We start from the raw sequence: 16,991 nt of genomic DNA, 5'->3' as shown, positions 1-16,991 counted from the left end.
ATAAAGCAAGTGTCGCAGCGCGGCTCAGGACGGAGCTGTTGTGTGGGACTTTCTGGGGTGAGGCCGAGGGAGACCCAGCAAACTCATGGCATGTGTGAGCGAAGCCAGGATTCCAACCCAGGGTGGGTGCACCGCCCCCCGCACAGCCGCACCAGCCCCCTCCCCTGCCCCACCAACTTCCCCCTGCCCCACCAGCCCCTCCACTCGGTGGACCCCGATCCATAGCGGACCATAAACACTGACTGGTGCTTTGCAGCATTGAATGGGGTGGTCCCAGGCTCGGAGGATGGAGAGAGTTAACGCAAGGGACAGGCCCCCTTTAGCTGCTGGTGCCTTTCGGAGGCACTGGGCTCCCCTCTGGAGCTGCAGTCAGATGGCAGCTAGTGATTAGCCTCCTTGAACCCGAGGAGAGATCCCTTCCCTCTGGGTATGGCAGGTCCCAGGGCCCCAGAACTCCAGGAAAGAGAGACCCGCAGTCCTGCCTGCAGGCACCAGGGGGCAGCAGCGACTAGTTCATCCATCACTCCCTGGACCATGAGCTCTGAGGAGCTGGGTCCCTTGGCCAGGAGTGGTCCCTGCCCTCGCCCTTCGTGGGAAGGTGGAGCTGGACAGTTAGCTGCTGCAAACAGTTTTCAGAGGCCCATGGGCTCTGGGTCCCCCAAATTCCTGAGATCCCGTCCGAGCAGGCTGGGAGAGGGAGCATGTGACCTCAGGCGTGATGTCACAGCGTGGCCACGGGGAGCTCCCGGTGAACAAGCCCCAGTCACTGAAGGATGGGTCAGTTTTAGCCCCCCCCCCCCACTTTCCTTTCTGTCTGCAAGGGGGGGGGTGTTTCAGAGTACAAGGACCTGCTCCTGTTCTGCAAACAATAACAAGGGAGCACAGATCTGACCCTGCTGTCCTGGCCAGGGCGTCCAGGCCTGGGATCTCACCGTAGGGAACAACCCTGCCTTGGCAGAGGCCTCCATCCCTCTATGCCATGGCGCTGATGCTCGTTCACCCACCCGAGGGCCCCCTTGGTGCCTGAGCAGTTGGTGGAGGTGGTGATGGGAGACACCGATGCCTTTGGCCCGGCAGATGCACCCCAAATCCTGCCATGGGGGGGTTGATTCACATTCCCCTGGCACACGTTTTTGCTCAGGCTAAAAGCTGCTACACCAAATACATTGGCTTTGTGTCCCAGGCACGGCCACTGGGTGTCAGCACAGACCAACCCTTGGGCACAGCGACCCAAGTATGCTACATGGAAGAGTCCCAGCTCCAAGCCCTGGACATCCTGGGAGGAGACCATCCGAGAGCCACCTCTTTTCTGCCCCCCGACCCGGCCGGAGCGGCAGGCCCAGCCGGACTCATTCCCCTCTGGTTGTTGCTCGGGCAGCGACAGCGAATGCAGGGTGCACACAGGTGCTTTGGGTCACAGTCATGTCAGCTGCACATCCAGCGACAGAAACCCCTGGTTTGGCTGCTGTCCCCCCACCCCGCTGCCTGCGAGGGAGCAGAGCTGCCAGGCAACACCCCCCCCCGTCTGTACAGGCCTTTCTGAGGCTGGGAATCAGGCCCCAGTGTCTGGGAAGCACCTTGGGGCCCTGCGGGATGAACGGGTCTCAGTACACGTGAAATGTCTCGCGTGGGGCTGCAGAGCGACCGGGTTACCCAGGATGTTAATAACACTGGAGTTGGGGCCCTAAGCACTGCAGCTGGAATGGGCTCCTGTTAGGGCAGAAAGAAGAATGTCAATTCGAAGGACGATCTCTTTAGCTGGACGATCCGAACGGGGCATTGGCTGAACCAGCATCACTGGGATTTCTGAGACAGGCTGCTTAGGAAAGGCCCCAGGGAGTCTGGACAGCAAAGCAGTGAACATCCAAAGCATTCAGCCCTTTCCATTAGCGGGGCCCAGCCGTATACGGTTTGCCAAAGCCCCCACTTTCTCCGTGCTCTGGAGTGTGCAAACCTCTTTTGTCCACAAGATGGCAGCATAAATGTTCTAATCAAGCTGGATTCAGGTTCGCCCAACCCGCCTTCTCCATCCCTGCGCAACAGGCAGGTAGCGCCTCTCCAAAGCAGCTGCGTGGAGCGCGTCTGGGAATCTCCGGAGCTCTGGGAAGCCCTGGGCATTGCTGAGGTTAGCAAGGCAGCCTGGTTCCTTGGCCAAATCACCTGCCCTCCCTCCCTTTGGACTGCAAGTTCTTAGGGGGCCTGGACTGGCTCTCGCTGCATCTGTGCAATGCCCGGCATAACAGGACCCCATCTCAGTTGTCTCTGTAGCTGTTACTGTAATGTAAATAACAGCAAAGGTGATTCCCCTTCTCCTGGGCATTTACTGATCATCTTCCCCGGAGCTAGTCTGTGGTGCTGGTTCTCTGCTCTAAGGATGGGGACTGGTTTGTGGCATCGAAGTCCCAGTAGGAAGGGTTTGGGTCTGCACACAGCCCACCATGTGCCAGGGTCTTTTTCACACATGCTAAGGACTTGGGCCGGAGTGGGCCCGTGTGCTGTCAGGATTCGCACTGGTGATTCCTGTATGTGGTGTTGGTGTGTGGTGGAGGGCGGCAGGCAGGCCAGGGGGTAAAAGAACAGCCCCAGGTTGAAGGAGCTGGGAGGAGATGAGCAGGGTGGAGAACATCCTTCTGGCATGGCTGCATTCCTAGCATTGGGATTGCCCTGCCTCGTGCCCCCTTGATGCTCAGGCATCTGCCCAGAGCCTCCCCGAGGGCAGCGAAATGACTGATGCCCAAGGTGTGTCCAGGTGCAGCACAAAGCTACCAGTGTCTCTGTCAGCAAACAAGGCCCCAAGGCCACCTGGGCTGGCTCCCGGAGTCACTGCAGAGGGGGCTGCTGCAGCCTGTGGTCTCTGGATTTGCCATCCCCAGCTGCCCGTGCAGGAGCAGCCCCGGGTGACACCCCAATGGGCTGGTGGCTGGTGTGTGTCGCTGGGACCCACGGGGCTCTTCGAGTGCTTTCTCTTCCAAGCCCCTGGTCAGCCCCTCAGCAGCAGGTCACTTGTGCCGGGTGGCACAGCACAAACCTAGGACCCATGTGAGCAGGAACATCTTAGGGTGCAGCACACGTCCTGACTGGGGTCCCCAAGTCCTGGCTGGATGAGATATGTCGATGGGCACTTCCTGGGCCAGTGTCAGCCATGCAGACAACCATGGAGAATGGCTGTGCGCTGATAGATCTGAGCCTCCCAGCGTATCTGTGCCCAGAATGCAGGCCACCCTCAGGGGATACCAGGGGGAAAGTGAGCGTGGTTAACTGCCAGCTCCTCTGCCACCAGGCCGTTAGCAGCCAGGGACGGAAGCCGATCGGACCCAGACGCTCTTGAGTGCAAAGGCAGCCACCGAAATGACAAACAAATGGGAGGAAACAAGTTTCCGAGCGTTAGAACCTCGGCAAAGGCCGGGCCTGAGCTCAGGTTGGTTCTTCTCCAGACTGGCTTGCTCACCTCTAGCAAGCGCCATCCGTTGGGCCGAGTGCCCCCTCTTTGGGTCAGCACTGGTGCCTGAAGGACGGGGCATGGCTGCTATCAGCTGGTCCACAGAGCAGCAGACGCGCCTCCCACCACGGCCGCCTAGGACTCTGCACAGCCGTGAGCTGCTGGGCATGTACCGCCCTGGCAAAGGGCTAGAAAAAGAGGGATGTTTCCTGCCAGAGCCAGGGCCGGTGACAGCCCATTGTGGTGTTTATGGAGCTGTACGTCGACAGGACATTTACAGCCTTCCCGACAGCCTCTGATAGGGTGTCTCGTTGTGCAGCCCTGGGCTGGTCTCTGTGGAGTTAGCCACAAACCTGGAGGCTCCCAGAGGCCAGGGCTTTCGGAGCGAGCCGGGCAGCAGGCGCTTCCTCTGCGGTTAGTGCTGGGCAGTTCAGCTGAAGTTGAGATTAGACCTGCCCGAGCGCCTGTTGCAAGGGCACTGCCAGCCACTGGGGCGGGAGGGGACAGAGCACAGGACCTGGGCCGTACATGGGAGTCCAAAGGGGGAGCCGGGTGGCATGTGGGAGGGGTGGGGCCTTTGGACATTCATTTCCAGGGCTCTCATAAGCTCCTTGCTCCCCTCGCTTCTCAGTTGCATGGACAAGGCCTTGCTCAGGGAGCCGGGCAGGGAGCCAAGGTGGCAGAGCGCAGTTTTCTGGGAGATCCTCTCAGATGGGAACAGTGATTTGCGTCTCAGGTCTCTCTGCAGGACCACACCAGATCTGAAGGCAGGCAGCATTTGTGGACCTGCCTGACATGCCCGATCCATAGCACTGCCCAACAGTCGTGCATAACCATTGCTCTGCGTGGCCGGCCTTCCTTTCCTGCCTTGTTGTCTAAAAAACAGCAGCTATGCAGAGCATCATGGGAATAACACGTGCCCACTGCAGCCAGGGGGGCCTTGCCCGGGCCAGCAGCAGCGGAGCCGTCTCAGTGGAGTGCTGGGAGGGTCCAGCCAGAGGCTGCATTTGGTGGGCTTCACGGCATGATTTCTAACTCAGATGTTTGGCTTGGCAATGGGGCGACTGAGTAAGAGGCCCCCCCTGATCGCAGCAGAGGGGGAGGTTTTCCACCTGCACTTTTCGGGGGTGTTGGATCGTTGTGTGTTTTCCATGTTGCTGAGGAGCCCAGGTGCGAAGGTCAGGGGGGTGCGGAGGGAGGAAGGAACTAAAGGACAATCTGGGGAGAGCCCTGATTTTTACATTTGGTCTTTATGGAGGAGCCAGCTGGACAGACGGATCAAAGAAACCCTCCCACCACCCTCTGTGCAAGATTTCATGACTCGTCTGCGCTCTTGACTCAAAGTTTGCAGCCAGCCCTGCCCAGGGAGCCAGTAATTACTTGCACAGGAACTCACCTGGCATCAGCAGCTGGGCTGCTCTTCCACATAATGATCTGTTTCCACATGCCAATGAGCCCACTGGTGCTAGACATGTCCTGCTTTGCTGGAACTATTCACAGATGCTCCAGCTCTGATCGTATCTGTCTGGAAAGGCACCAGCCTCAGAAGCCAAGAAAAGGGGAGCTGGGAGACCCTGGGGGTTCTGGCCAAACCCTCATTTCGCTCTAAATAAGAGAGAAAAAGCAGAGTTGATCAAATCATTAAAAGAAACAACCCGTGTCCCTGAAGTCCAAAAGTAGACTTACAGACCTTAGCTCCGCTTGGTTTGTGCATCCGAACCTCGGAGCGGGGCAGTGATGGCTAGTTGGAGTCGGAAATGTCTCCTCGCCTGCTTCCCGGGGGCCGCTGGCCTTTCCTTTCGTTTTGTGAGAAACCATGTGGCTCTGTGCAAGGGACAGGAGGAGAGCGCTGGGCTGTGCAGTCACACAAGGCATCTTGGGGCTCAGTGCAGCAATTCTGGTGCTGCCCCTCACCAACGTACCCCAGGCCAGGCCAGCAGACCCGCTGCTCTCCCAGGCCTGGGCCCACACACAGATCGGCCAATGCACTGCAGCCTCCACTGCCATCCAGCACCCGGCCCTCCCGCAGTGCTGGCAATGGACTGGCCTCCAGGCCTGGGCCGATTCACCGCTCTGCCACTGCCCCTCAATCCTGACCTGCAGCCCCTCCCCTTGAGCCAGTCTTGAGCCGCTCTCTCCTGGGCAGCGTGTAATGAGGACAGACCAGGAGAAGGATGAGACCCAACAAATTCATTGTGACTCGAGGCAGGATTCCAGCGCAGGCTGCAAGAGCTGAGAGGTCAAACCCCCTAACCCTGGGCCCACCTGGCCCGTGCAGTTGAATGACTCCCAGCTCCTGACACTGGGATGCTGCCCTGTATCCTCCCCGTGGGGTGTCATTCCTGGGGGACGGGATGCTCCACGGCAGTGCTTCCCTTTCTGCCCCTTGGGGGGATTTTCAGATGCTGGAGCCTTTGTCTCTGGCCCGGTCCCTCTGGGCTAACACTTGGGTTGTTATTGGCTCTCACTCCTGGGATTCACGTTTGCTGCAGACCTGGGGCTTTGGTGCCATCTGGAATTGCTGGACTGAGACCTGAATGGACAATAACTCCCGATTCCCAGCTGGGATCTTCACGCTGCTTGAACACCGTGCAAGGAACCAAACACCAAGGGAATGAGCCTGCAGTGGGGCTAATGTCAAAGGCATTTCAGCCAATGGGTCTCTGTCTGGGGATTTCTAAGGCCCGTTTGACACGGACAGTCGCATTGGCTCTCCACTCATTTCGGGTCCAGGCCAAAATAGCCCTCCAGGATCGCTCTCTTCCCTTGTCCCTCCATCCTGGCCCCTGTCAGGGGACGTGTTCTCCCTTGTGCAGCTCCACATTACTGGCTCTCCCTCGCTCTGCAGACCCCATCCCGCCCTTCCCGGTGCTTCTGGAAGTGTGGTGTGAGTGGGGCCCAGGGCTGGGGTGAGTGAGTTAGCTCTGCCGTGTGGAGCGGGGTCACTGAGATCTGCTGTGCTCACTAGTACTGGATAGCACAGAGAGCTGGGCTCCCCTTGTCTCTGCAGGGTCTCTATGGAGACGCTAGTGGGAACAATGCTAAGGACACTGGTATAAATCAGAGATGACCCCGCTGAAGCTGAAGGAGTTGCCACATTGCAATACTGGGGGAGTGAGAGGAGAATCAGGGACATGCCTTGGGTCCTATTCGCCACCACAGGCAAGGGGGAAGGTCGGAAAGGACCCTGGCTCTGATGCCTGATCCTGCTCTGGGCCTCAATTCTTGGTTTCACTTACTAGGCAAAACAATCAAAGGGAGGAGCGCATGTCTCAATCTGCAGCGTCCCGCTGGCTCCAGCCCAGCCCCTGCATTCTCCCAGCCCCATCCCTGCCCCGCGGCCAGGCACCGGGTTGCTCCCTGCCCACACATCCAGCCTCCCCCTTAGGGCCAAACACTGGCTACGCTCCAGCAGCTCCCTCCTGTGTACCTGGCAACGGGAGCAAAGCTTCCCACGGTGCACAAACACCCCACCCAGCCTGAAAGGGGACAACACCCAGACCACAGAGAGATTTCCCTCTGCACAGCACCAAGCAGAGACGTCACCTTCGACACCCAACGGATCCCTTCTGAGATGGGGCGGGGGGGTTCACTGGGTGGGACACACGGGGCCAGAGTCACTCCTGGGGTCCCCCAGCTGACTTCAGCGCGGTGTCTCTAGGGTGACAGATTTGGCCTGGGGAGTTGGCTTTGCCCAGGTTGGATCCCTGAGTTGCCCTTTGGAGCAAAGCAGGACCCTTCTTTTAAATGGCGGCTGCTTTAGAGGCCTGGGCTCTTTGTTACATCAGCCTCCCAGCGCAGTCAGGGACCGGGAAGGCTCTGACGCTGGGGCTCTGCTCGGGCAGTCGAGCCCGAAGGGCTTTAGTCTCCCCTTTCCCTGCTGGATTAGGCCCCTGGAGCTGTACAACGTTGGGGCATCCCAGCATGCACTGGGCTGCCGGTGTCACACCCGCCATGGAGCCCGGCTGCAGCATGGGGCTGGGTCCAGGGGCAGCCAGGGGAGATGAGTATTTTAAGGTGTTAATTAATTTTTAACATTTGCTAAATTGTGCAGAATAGTAACATGTGGCACCATCTTACTGCCCAGGGCAGATTCATGTGATGTCAGCGCACAATGCATGCTCGGAGGCCTGCAGTAGATTCATGCGATGTCAGCGCAGGATGCATGCTGGGAGGCCTGCCGTAGATTCATGCGATGTCAGCGCAGGATGCATGCTGGGAGGCCTGCCGTAGATTCATGCGATGTCAGCGCACGATGCATGCTGGGAGGCCTGCAGTAGATTCATGCGATGTCAGCGCACGATGCATGCTGGGAGGCCTGCAGTAGATTCATGCGATGTCAGCGCACGATGCGTGCTGGGAGGCCTGCAGTAGATTCATGCGATGTCAGCGCACGATGCATGCTGGGAGGCCTGCAGTAGATTCATGCGATGTCAGCGCACGATGCATGCTGGGAGGCCTGCCGTAGATTCATGCGATGTCAGCGCACGATGCATGCTGGGAGGCCTGCAGTAGATTCATGCGATGTCAGCGCACGAGGCGTGCTAGGACGCCTGCAGTAGAAAGCTTTGGGGGGAATTATGGTGAGATATATGCTGTGTGACCCATGGCTCTGTGGGGGTTGCTGGGAGCCATGCCCGGTGCGGAGCAGTACAACTCCATGCTCTCTGCTGCTCCACACACAAACCCGCCCGTTCTTTGCCTACTAGCGGCAGGGCTGGGGATTTCCTGCTGTCCTGAGCGAGTGCATTAGAGCCTGTTCTCAGCCCGTCCTCCTGGGTGCTTTGGATGGCCTGTGAACACATGAGTGCGTCCTTTGGCTTTTAATCCCTGCAGGCGACGCAGATTGGGCACTGTGACAGGCACAGAGCAGTGGCAGGGAAGCCTTTGTTTTGGGGATTAAACTGTCTCGAGATTAGGGTGACCAGATGTCCCGATTTTATAGGGACAGTCCCGATTTTTGGGTCATTTTCTTATATAGGCTCCTATTACCCCCCACCCCCGTCCCGATTTTTAACATTTGCTGTGTGGTCACCCTACTCAAGATAAACCAAATGTCTCTGATTCTGGTTACTGGAAAGAAGAGACGAGGGCACGTCCCTCCCCAACAGCCGGACTTCATCGTAGGCAGAACGTGTATCCAGCCTTCTCCACACTGCCAGCAGCTTACACAATCAGCCACACTTGTTCAACCCACTGGGGCTGCAAAACCAAACGACGCTGCCAATGAGCAAAGGCTCCACCAAGGGCCCCAGACATGATCCCACCAACCCCTCTCCCTTGGCTGCAAGTCCAAGCGGAGAACTGGCTGGCAGGTGGCCGTTTACTCGGCAACAGGAGACTTGTCTCTCTCAGTTCTTCACACCCCAGATCGGATGCATTTAACCCTTCTTGTGCCAGGCAATGGGGAAGTCCAGCAGTCACTGCCAGCGGTGTCCGGTAGTAGCTGAACCTGCTAAGAGACCCCAGCAGCAAAGGATTAGGTCAAAAGCTGCTCTGGTTTGCTGAGATTTATTCAGTGAGATGCAGCTCTCCAGGCCGGCCAATCTCTGTAACCATTACACGTATCACGGGAGCACCTAGAGACCCCGAACCAAGATTGGGCTCCTTGTGCCGGGCACTGCACAGACATAGCAAGAGACAGTCCCTGCTGTAAGAATTCGCAACACACACAATCAAAGGGGGCAGAAGAAACAGGGAAAGCGACTTGTGTGAGGTCATATAGCAGGTCAGTGACAGAGCTGCGAACAGAACCCAGGAGTCCTGGCTACCGGGCCAGTGTCCTAGCCACTGCCCCTCACTGCCCCTCTATGAGGATGATGTTATGTGCTGCTTTCCCCTAATACAAACGCTGCTATGAGTGCACTGATCAGATGGTCAACTGCAAATGTGTCCAGTGTTTTTATAAGCCCGGGGAGAAAGGAGACTTTCTTGCCATCCTATGGGGGTGCTCCCGCAATGGGCAAGTGGCCCGTGAGATGTGTCTGCCCTTTGTGCAGGGACTGGCTAGGTCCAGAGTGTTGTCTGTCTGTTCACCTCCTATGGGCTCATCCCCAACTGGGCACCTCTGACGCTAGGTACCTGCCTTTGCTCTGGAGTCCCCAGCTCTTGGCTCAATGGGGGCCTCTGGAGATGCAGAGAAGTGGAGGCCTCTGAAATGCTGGTGATTTGGGAAGGGTCAGTTTGGTTGGATACGGGAAAGACTGGCCCAAACCTGCAGCCACATCTTTGGAGAGGGAAGCTTGGCTAACGTCTGCAGAGTTCTTCCTCAGCACCCTGGGTCCAGCCTGGAGGCCAAAGCACCATCCTCCCATGAGAAAGGCTGTTCTCGTAAGCTCTCCAGCCTGGGTGTTTCCCCAGTGGAGTCCCACTGCTGCTGGGCTGACGTACTTGGGGCGAGAACATTCTCCCCTGCTGAAATCTTTAGCTGCTCTTTGAGGCCTCGCGTTTCCCCTTTGATCTGAGACAGATTCGGTTTGAATTTTGGTCTTTATTTTCTAAGCTGTCGCTTGCCAAATCCCCTGTAGAGTTTGTCCCAGATTCACTCCTGAGCAGAAGCAAACCTCATCTGGGACTCTCCTTGGTTCTGGGATTTCTCCCCACGTGGGAGGGGCTCCCAGTTGCCATGGCAGGGAACAGACCCTCACGCTATGGTTGCTGCCCGCTTGGCTCTGTGTCCATTGCTGCTCCCAGCATGGAGCTCCAGGCCTGGTGCGTGGGTCAGAGGGGGAAGGCCAGTGGTTAAGGGATGAGGATGTAAATTCCACATGCTTCTGTTTGCCTTTGTCTCTGCTGCTCCGCACCTGCTCACGCCTTGGTGTTAGTCACTGATTAGCAGGGAGGAGATGCACCCGGAGAGCTTCCCTCTGTCAGCACTCCTTACGCCCGGGGCCAGCCTGCGCTCTCAGGCCTCGCCAAGCCGGGCGTGTCTGCATAACCTGCGTGATTGGACCTGGCTGCTTGGGCGACTCCCAGAGAGAAGCTGGTTTTTTTACCTTATAAGGAAACAAATTGCTGCTGGCTGCTTTTGAAGGGAATGCCCTGACACAGCCAGCTCTTTGCCCTGGGGCGGCGCTGGGCCAGTCCCGACTCGGCCGCCACCACAGGCCCCTCTCTGGGCCCTACGAAGGGACCGCCGGGTGCTGCAAACCAAAGGGATTCCAATCGAAGTCACAGCCCCGCGGTATCTGACCTGACTGTGGGCTGTAAACTTAGCAGCACCTCCCCCATGTCCAGCCGTCTGACTGCGCCCTCTCCCGCTCTATGGCCTTGGGAAGGTGTCAGCAGAGTACGGGACAGAGCGTGAGGAAGAGGAAGCAGATGGAGCAAGGGCTTCATTGGGTTTGGAGCTGTCCCATGTTGCAAGACCCCTTCCCCAGTGCGTGGCCTGTGCTGCAGGACCCCCCCCCCCCGACACACACCAACTGCATGGTTGGCCTGTGTTACAAGGCCCCACCCTGCTCTCCCCATGGCCTGTGCTGCAGGACCCCCTGGCTGGACGCGTGGCCCCACTGCAAGGCCCCTGTCCTGCAGAGCAGCTGTGTGCCCTATAGTGCCGTGTGGCGTGGAGAAGGCCATGGAAGGGCCGACAGCACAGGGCAAGGACACTCATGACACTCATTCTGTCAGTCTGGATTATTGCCTCGTTCTCATGCCAGACCTGCCCCGTGCACCGCTCCCCTCCCCCCCCCCCCCAGTTTCCAAATTCGCCCGGGTGACGCCGGACTGTAAAACCGCATGCTCCGTTCTCAGGAGCTGGTAGTGCCCTGCTATGGGCTCTTCAGAGAACCTGAAATTAGCAAAGGCCAATACCAAATCAAAGGATAAAAGTCAGTGGCGGATGAAACAGTGAGTGGTAGAGAGGAGGCCAGTGGGATTCCACGCTGCATCCCACAATGCTTTGGGAAACTCAAAGGTCCCACAGTTTAAAAGGACACATGTAAATACATTGATAAATTAACCCCTGGAGCACACAAATAGTTTAATGATCTTCACACCAGGCCCAGATGAAGAACAGCACATCAGTGATACTAGCTACCAAGGGACCCCGTCCTCGTGCTCCGAGGCATTAGCTGCCCCCCGGCTGGGCTCAGGAAGAGATGTTCACAATGGGACAGGATTGGGTGTATTCTAGGGGGTTGGAGAAAAGGGCTTCATGCCTTCCAGGCTGTCTCTGGAGACAGGCTATCTCACGCTCTGCCAGTGCCCTGTCTTGCTACAGTTCAGTGTACACCAGGCTGCACTCACAGGACAGCTCTCAGGCATGCTCAGTACACAAGAGATTTTCTGCAGCAATGCAGCTCTTACAGGGGGCTGGAGCAATGTGTACAGTGCGGGGCTGAGAGCCATTGACCCAAACTGTAAACCCTGGATATGATGGAAACCACATCAAGCCGGGGGGCGTGAATGCCCCCCTAGTTCCAGCACCTCTGCTCTTATATTGCTGCGAGGATGGTTATTTAGACGTCTGGAATCTGTGCCTGATGCCCATGGCAGGGCAGAATGTGAGACCTTTGCTGCAAAGGAAGAAGGGTGTGAAAAGCAGATGCCACAGGGTCCCAAATGGGATATTTACCAGTGGCAGCAGCTGCTCATTAATCCAAGTTCCTTGTGTGTGAACCCTCTGTCCACACAGGACAGCAACATACACCTCATCGGGGGTTGGGAATGGGATCCCATGTAGGCCACCAGCAAGAATCCAGCTGGGGCTGGAGTGGCCGACACTCTTTGCTGGACTGTGTGAAATGACTTGGCGGGTTTCAGTCCAGTCCCTACTGCCCGGATCCATGTCCCACGCTTGACACTAATCGGTGCCCTTTGTTGGCAGTCTCAGAAGAGGGGCCCGGGGACTGAACGGCCCTCGTCCCTGGAGGGGACGCTCTTCGGGAGTGGGAAGTTTGCCCTGTGGCTGCCTGAGCTGGGCCTGCTCTGAGATAAGCAGAGGCCTGCAGGGCCAGGCATATGATACAGCACCATTCACCAGCGTTCAGTGTACTTCAAAATTAGATTAAATAAGCCAAAGAATAAGCCAGACTGATGCCCTAGAATCAATCCCCCAACGCCAGGCTCCTGCACGGGTCTAGGGGCCAGCGGGTCCTGCCTGGTCAGGTTTTTGTGCCTCGGCACTCGATAGCGAGTATCCCCTGGCTGGCCCTGGCAAGTGTCTGCAGGAGAGGTGGGGCCTGCATGAGTTTCGCTGCAGCGCTCCACACCCTTGGCTGGGAACAATGCAAGTGGGGATTTTCCGGGAGCAGCTGCCAAGTTCACACACTTGCTGCTGTGAGTCACTGAGAAGCTGTCACTAGCCGGCACTGGGGCTTGGCAGAGGACTGGCAGGTGAGACATACAGATGGTAAATGGCCCTACTTGAGGGGTCTTGGTCATGAATGAAATGTACTTGCTGGCCTGTTTCTCTGCACTTCCCTGCTGCTAAACCACAATTTTCAAAAGTAGGTGCCGAAAATCAGGCCACTTATTTAGGTGCCTCTGTCAGGATTTAAGGGCGGGATTTTCAAAAGCAGCCAAGTGCCCTAGGAGCCTGAGTCCCTTTGAAAGTCGATGATGCTCCTAAGTCACTCAGGCACTTTTGAAAATCCCACCCTTAAATGCTTCTTTAGGCCCCAAAAGGAGCTGCTGGCAGCTGTGCACCTTGGGAATCCGGCTCCTCATTTTGGTGCCTTAGTTCCCGTTTTGAGCTTCTGGGGCGTAGTGCTGCAATGCGGCCAACACCATTGTTTCCACGGCGGTGACATCCCATGGGGCTGTCACATGCAAGACTATGACATCGCTGTGGGGTCAAACAGGAAGGGGAGCAGGAGCAATTCTCCTAATCAGACCCTAAGGGTTACACCAGCACCTGTCCAGGTTACGCCACTGAAGACAAGAACATGACTCTGGATGCACCTGAGCCAGGAATCTGGCTGTCATTGCTGTGTGGGCCCAAAGAGGAGATGGGGGCAGGATTAAATCACATCTCAGTGGGAATCAGTCGGTTTTTAGGAGCACGTGTAAGGATACCATGATTCCCAGCAGCTCCGGGGAGCCCTAACCAGCACAGGAGAACCGGAGCGAGGAAGACGGTTCTCAAGGTATTGCTAGCTCATGCCAAGCCAGAACGAATGGAGCGTGCTCTCGAGCTGGCCAAAGCTCCGTGGTGCAGATAAGCTTGGCAGAAACATCTGAGGTCCCTGGCAGCTGTCCAGAGAGGCTTGTGTGAATGGTCTCAGTCCAGGCCCCGGGGTGTGTGTGTGTGTGTGTGTGTGTCCACATCACAAAAAGCACCACCACAGCTGGTGCTAGCTGCAGGCTTGTTGTCAGCAGAAGCGACTGGGCCAAGCAGACCGAGCATCCTTCTGCACCAGACAGGGTCTTGGCTGAGGCCTAGGAGAAGGATGCCCTGCCTGGGAGACACCCAGACCTGCTGCAGGGGCTGAGCTGAAGGACCCTGCTGGAGGTTTGTTCGTCACTGAAATAGGCTCCAGGGTGTGAATGGGGGGTCACCGAGCCAGGTCTCGGAGGAGACCCCGTGCGTGTCACCCTGAAATACGGGGTGACATGACTGCAACTCCCAGGGCCCAGACTGGCCACTGTGGCTTTGACGGGCCTGATCCATGGGAAGTGGCACTTTGGAGAACGTCTGTCCCAGGCGTGGCCCCATGGGAAGGAATGTAAAACCTTTGAAGTCTTAACTAGCCTGTAATTATCTTCTCACATGTCTCAGCGGGAGACCGGAGGCCGCCCCAGCCTGAGGCCAGAGCGCTGAGATAAACAGTACCTGGAACACACGTCCTGGCCTGCCTCAGGAATGCGCCTGAGTCACAGAGAGCCAGGCCTAGTTTTGTCTGGGTCAGGGGTATACAACAGCTGCCTCTGCCCGGCAAGCTCTGAGGCCTGCAAAACACAAGCCAGGGGAGCTGCTTGTGTCATGGCAGCTGGAAACACTCTGCTCAGTTCTGATCTGCCTGCCTGACCTTTTAGAGGGAAGTTAGCATGGGGGAAAGGTGCCGACTTGAGAGCTCTGGAGACTGAATGGCTCCTGAACCAGAACCAGAACCACCTGCTGTGCTCCCTCTGCCCCTCACTAATCCCTCAGCCCTGCCCCCCGATCAGCTTCACTGACTCTCCACCTCTTCTCCAATCGCAGCTGAAACTGTCCCTGTACCAGAGACTGGCCGGGATCAGACTTGCCTTCCTTTTGCTTCTGCAGACACAGGCAGGAACTATTGCAAGCAGGAGTTTTGCCACCATAGCCAGTAGCCACTCCTTTTACGGGCCCGTGGAGGCCAAAGAGCCCTGGTCACTGATGCACCCACCCCAATAGGGGGCAAGGGCTGACGGGGGCAATAGAGATATTGAGGCGTTCCCAGTGCTGCAGATGGTGATGGGCTGGGAGGTGGGGGACCCATGTGGGGCAGGGCGGGGCGGCTGTCCACACAGGCTCAGGAGGGGGGCTTATGGAAATCACAGGCCATCACTGCTTCCAGGCCATCGCTGCTTCACCCTGCTGGGGTGAGCCAGATGCTCAGGGTCCCTGAAGCTGTTACTGCACCGTATCCACCAAGCAGCTTGTCAGGTGCACAGACCATCTCTTTGTTAGGTGCGCGTGCAGCACCGCACACAACAGAGCCCTGGCCTCTAGGTGCAGCCGCAGTGCAGCCATTAGTGATACTGATAACTTGGGGTGCAGAGAGGCCCCTCAGAGTTAGACGCACCCTGCTGGCTCAAGGGCGAGGCCAGCCCAGAAGAGGATTCTCCCAGGGCGGGACTGTGCCGGGGCTATGACACAGGATTAGTGAGACGCGGAAGCTCCTCTGATGATACCAGGGAACCTGAGAAACAGAGCTGCCTGCGGGGGCAGAACGTCCTCAAGATCCCCAATGGCAGCCTCTCCGCTCCCTCGTAGACGTGACGTCCCTCTGCATGCTCTGACGCCCCGGGCCTGGAGCCCCCATTGTGGGCGACTGATACCAGCTCCCACCCCCCCAGTCAGCGTCTCCCTTTCGACCCTGCCGTCTGGCTGCACGGCCGCTCCCAGGAAGGTGGTGGGACGCTTGGGAGCTGTCCACGGCTCCTGCCCCTGGTGCAGCTTGGGAGTGGGTTTCCCTCCAGGGCAGGGGCGTCAGGCGGGAGTCACAGGGGCATTTAGCGGGGCAGCTCCATGCTCACACTGTGCCACCTGCCTTCGCCCCCCGGATTCCCAGCACCTCTGAGCTGGATGGTAAAGCAGCAGTTTGGTGCCACCTATAGGCAGGAGTCAGTACTACACCCTCCCATGCCCCACAGAAAGGAGAGGAACCCACAAGTTAGCAAAGAAGGAAGCCGGGACCCAGCAGCCGCTGGGCCGGAGCCATCCGTGACGACGTCGCTTCTCAGAAGCTTTAATCCGGGAAGCAGCCCTGCCTCACCGCGTTACCTGTGCAGCCATCAACTCCGCACCAGGCGATGTGGGGAGACACGTTGCCTGACCCTGCACTGGGCCAAAGGGCAGGTCCTGGGGGCTGTAGGGTTGGCTGGCCTGGACAACAGAAGCCCTTCCATCTACTGAATAGGAAAGAATTTGAGGGACTCCCGCCTGCCTCCCTCCCAACCCCATATTTTGCCTCAGGAAAGCCACAGTCTCCCTTCAGTCCACGCTGTGCGGAATTGCCACGGACGCTGGGGAAGCCGTGCCCAGCTCGAGAGGAGGATCTGAGCCTGTAACATTCAGACTGCCTTGAGTTACATATTCAGTCAAGATTCCTGTTTTTACACGGGCCAGCACGCGTGTACATACCCACGTGTATGCCTGTATATTGTCTGTGCACCTATATTGCCAACCACCTGTGGAAAGAAATCTCTGTACAAGCATAGCCAAATGCAGCATGTGTAGAAAATCCTGGTTTTAAACCATATAATAGGTTGAATTGGACTTCAGAGTCACTGCTCTCATCTGTGACCATCCCTTACCCCGGTCACCAGTCTCATCGCATTGCTTCCTTGCACTCCCCCTGCCAGTTTATCGCCTCTTGCCTTATACGTAGACTGTAAGCTTGTCAGGGGCCAGCTCTGTGTTATGCTTGTACAATGCCTAGCACAACAGAGGGCCCCTAGGCGCTCTGCAATACCAATAAGACGTAATCGTTTTAAATCTATTTTATACACTACTGCATAGAGAAGCGGATCATGTCCCCAACACCCACTAGCAGGACAGCTGGTCACTAGTGGGGCTAAGCCCCCGGTGTCACAACTAGGAGGAGTGGTTGATGTAGTGTTTCAGGGTGCCGAATGAGCTGCTATTATCAGTCTCTCAAGTACATCCCCTCTGGAGTACAGTGGCCCAGTTTTTCACTTTGAAAATAGGATGCACTGGCGGGGCAGGAGGAGAAATTGCTGCCTGCAGCCACTGGGGGCACCGACCCGCACTGCACACTGGAAGAGATGCAATTATTTCCCTGCGCTGTGTCAGGATCTGCCCCTGAACTACGTTCAGAGTCTGTCTTGCTGCTGCACCGTGTACGAAAGGGATGTAGCTTGGAAATCCCCAACGCCGACCAGCAATACCAAGAGTCACCAG

General features: G+C 57.4%; 1 protein-coding gene across 1 annotated transcript in view; it reads left to right on the top strand.

Moving 5' to 3' along the window:
• Nucleotides 1-16,991, top strand: part of LOC117869441 (keratin, type I cytoskeletal 14-like) — a 70,050-nt gene that overhangs the window by 35,833 nt on the left and 17,226 nt on the right. The gene's annotated exons all lie outside the window — the stretch shown is intronic.

This window comes from Trachemys scripta, chromosome 23, assembly GCF_013100865.1.
Source record: "Trachemys scripta elegans isolate TJP31775 chromosome 23, CAS_Tse_1.0, whole genome shotgun sequence".
Taxonomy (NCBI): Eukaryota; Metazoa; Chordata; order Testudines; family Emydidae; genus Trachemys; species Trachemys scripta.
The sequence above is the reverse complement of the archived record's forward strand: the minus strand, read 5'-3'. Positions and strand labels throughout refer to the sequence as shown.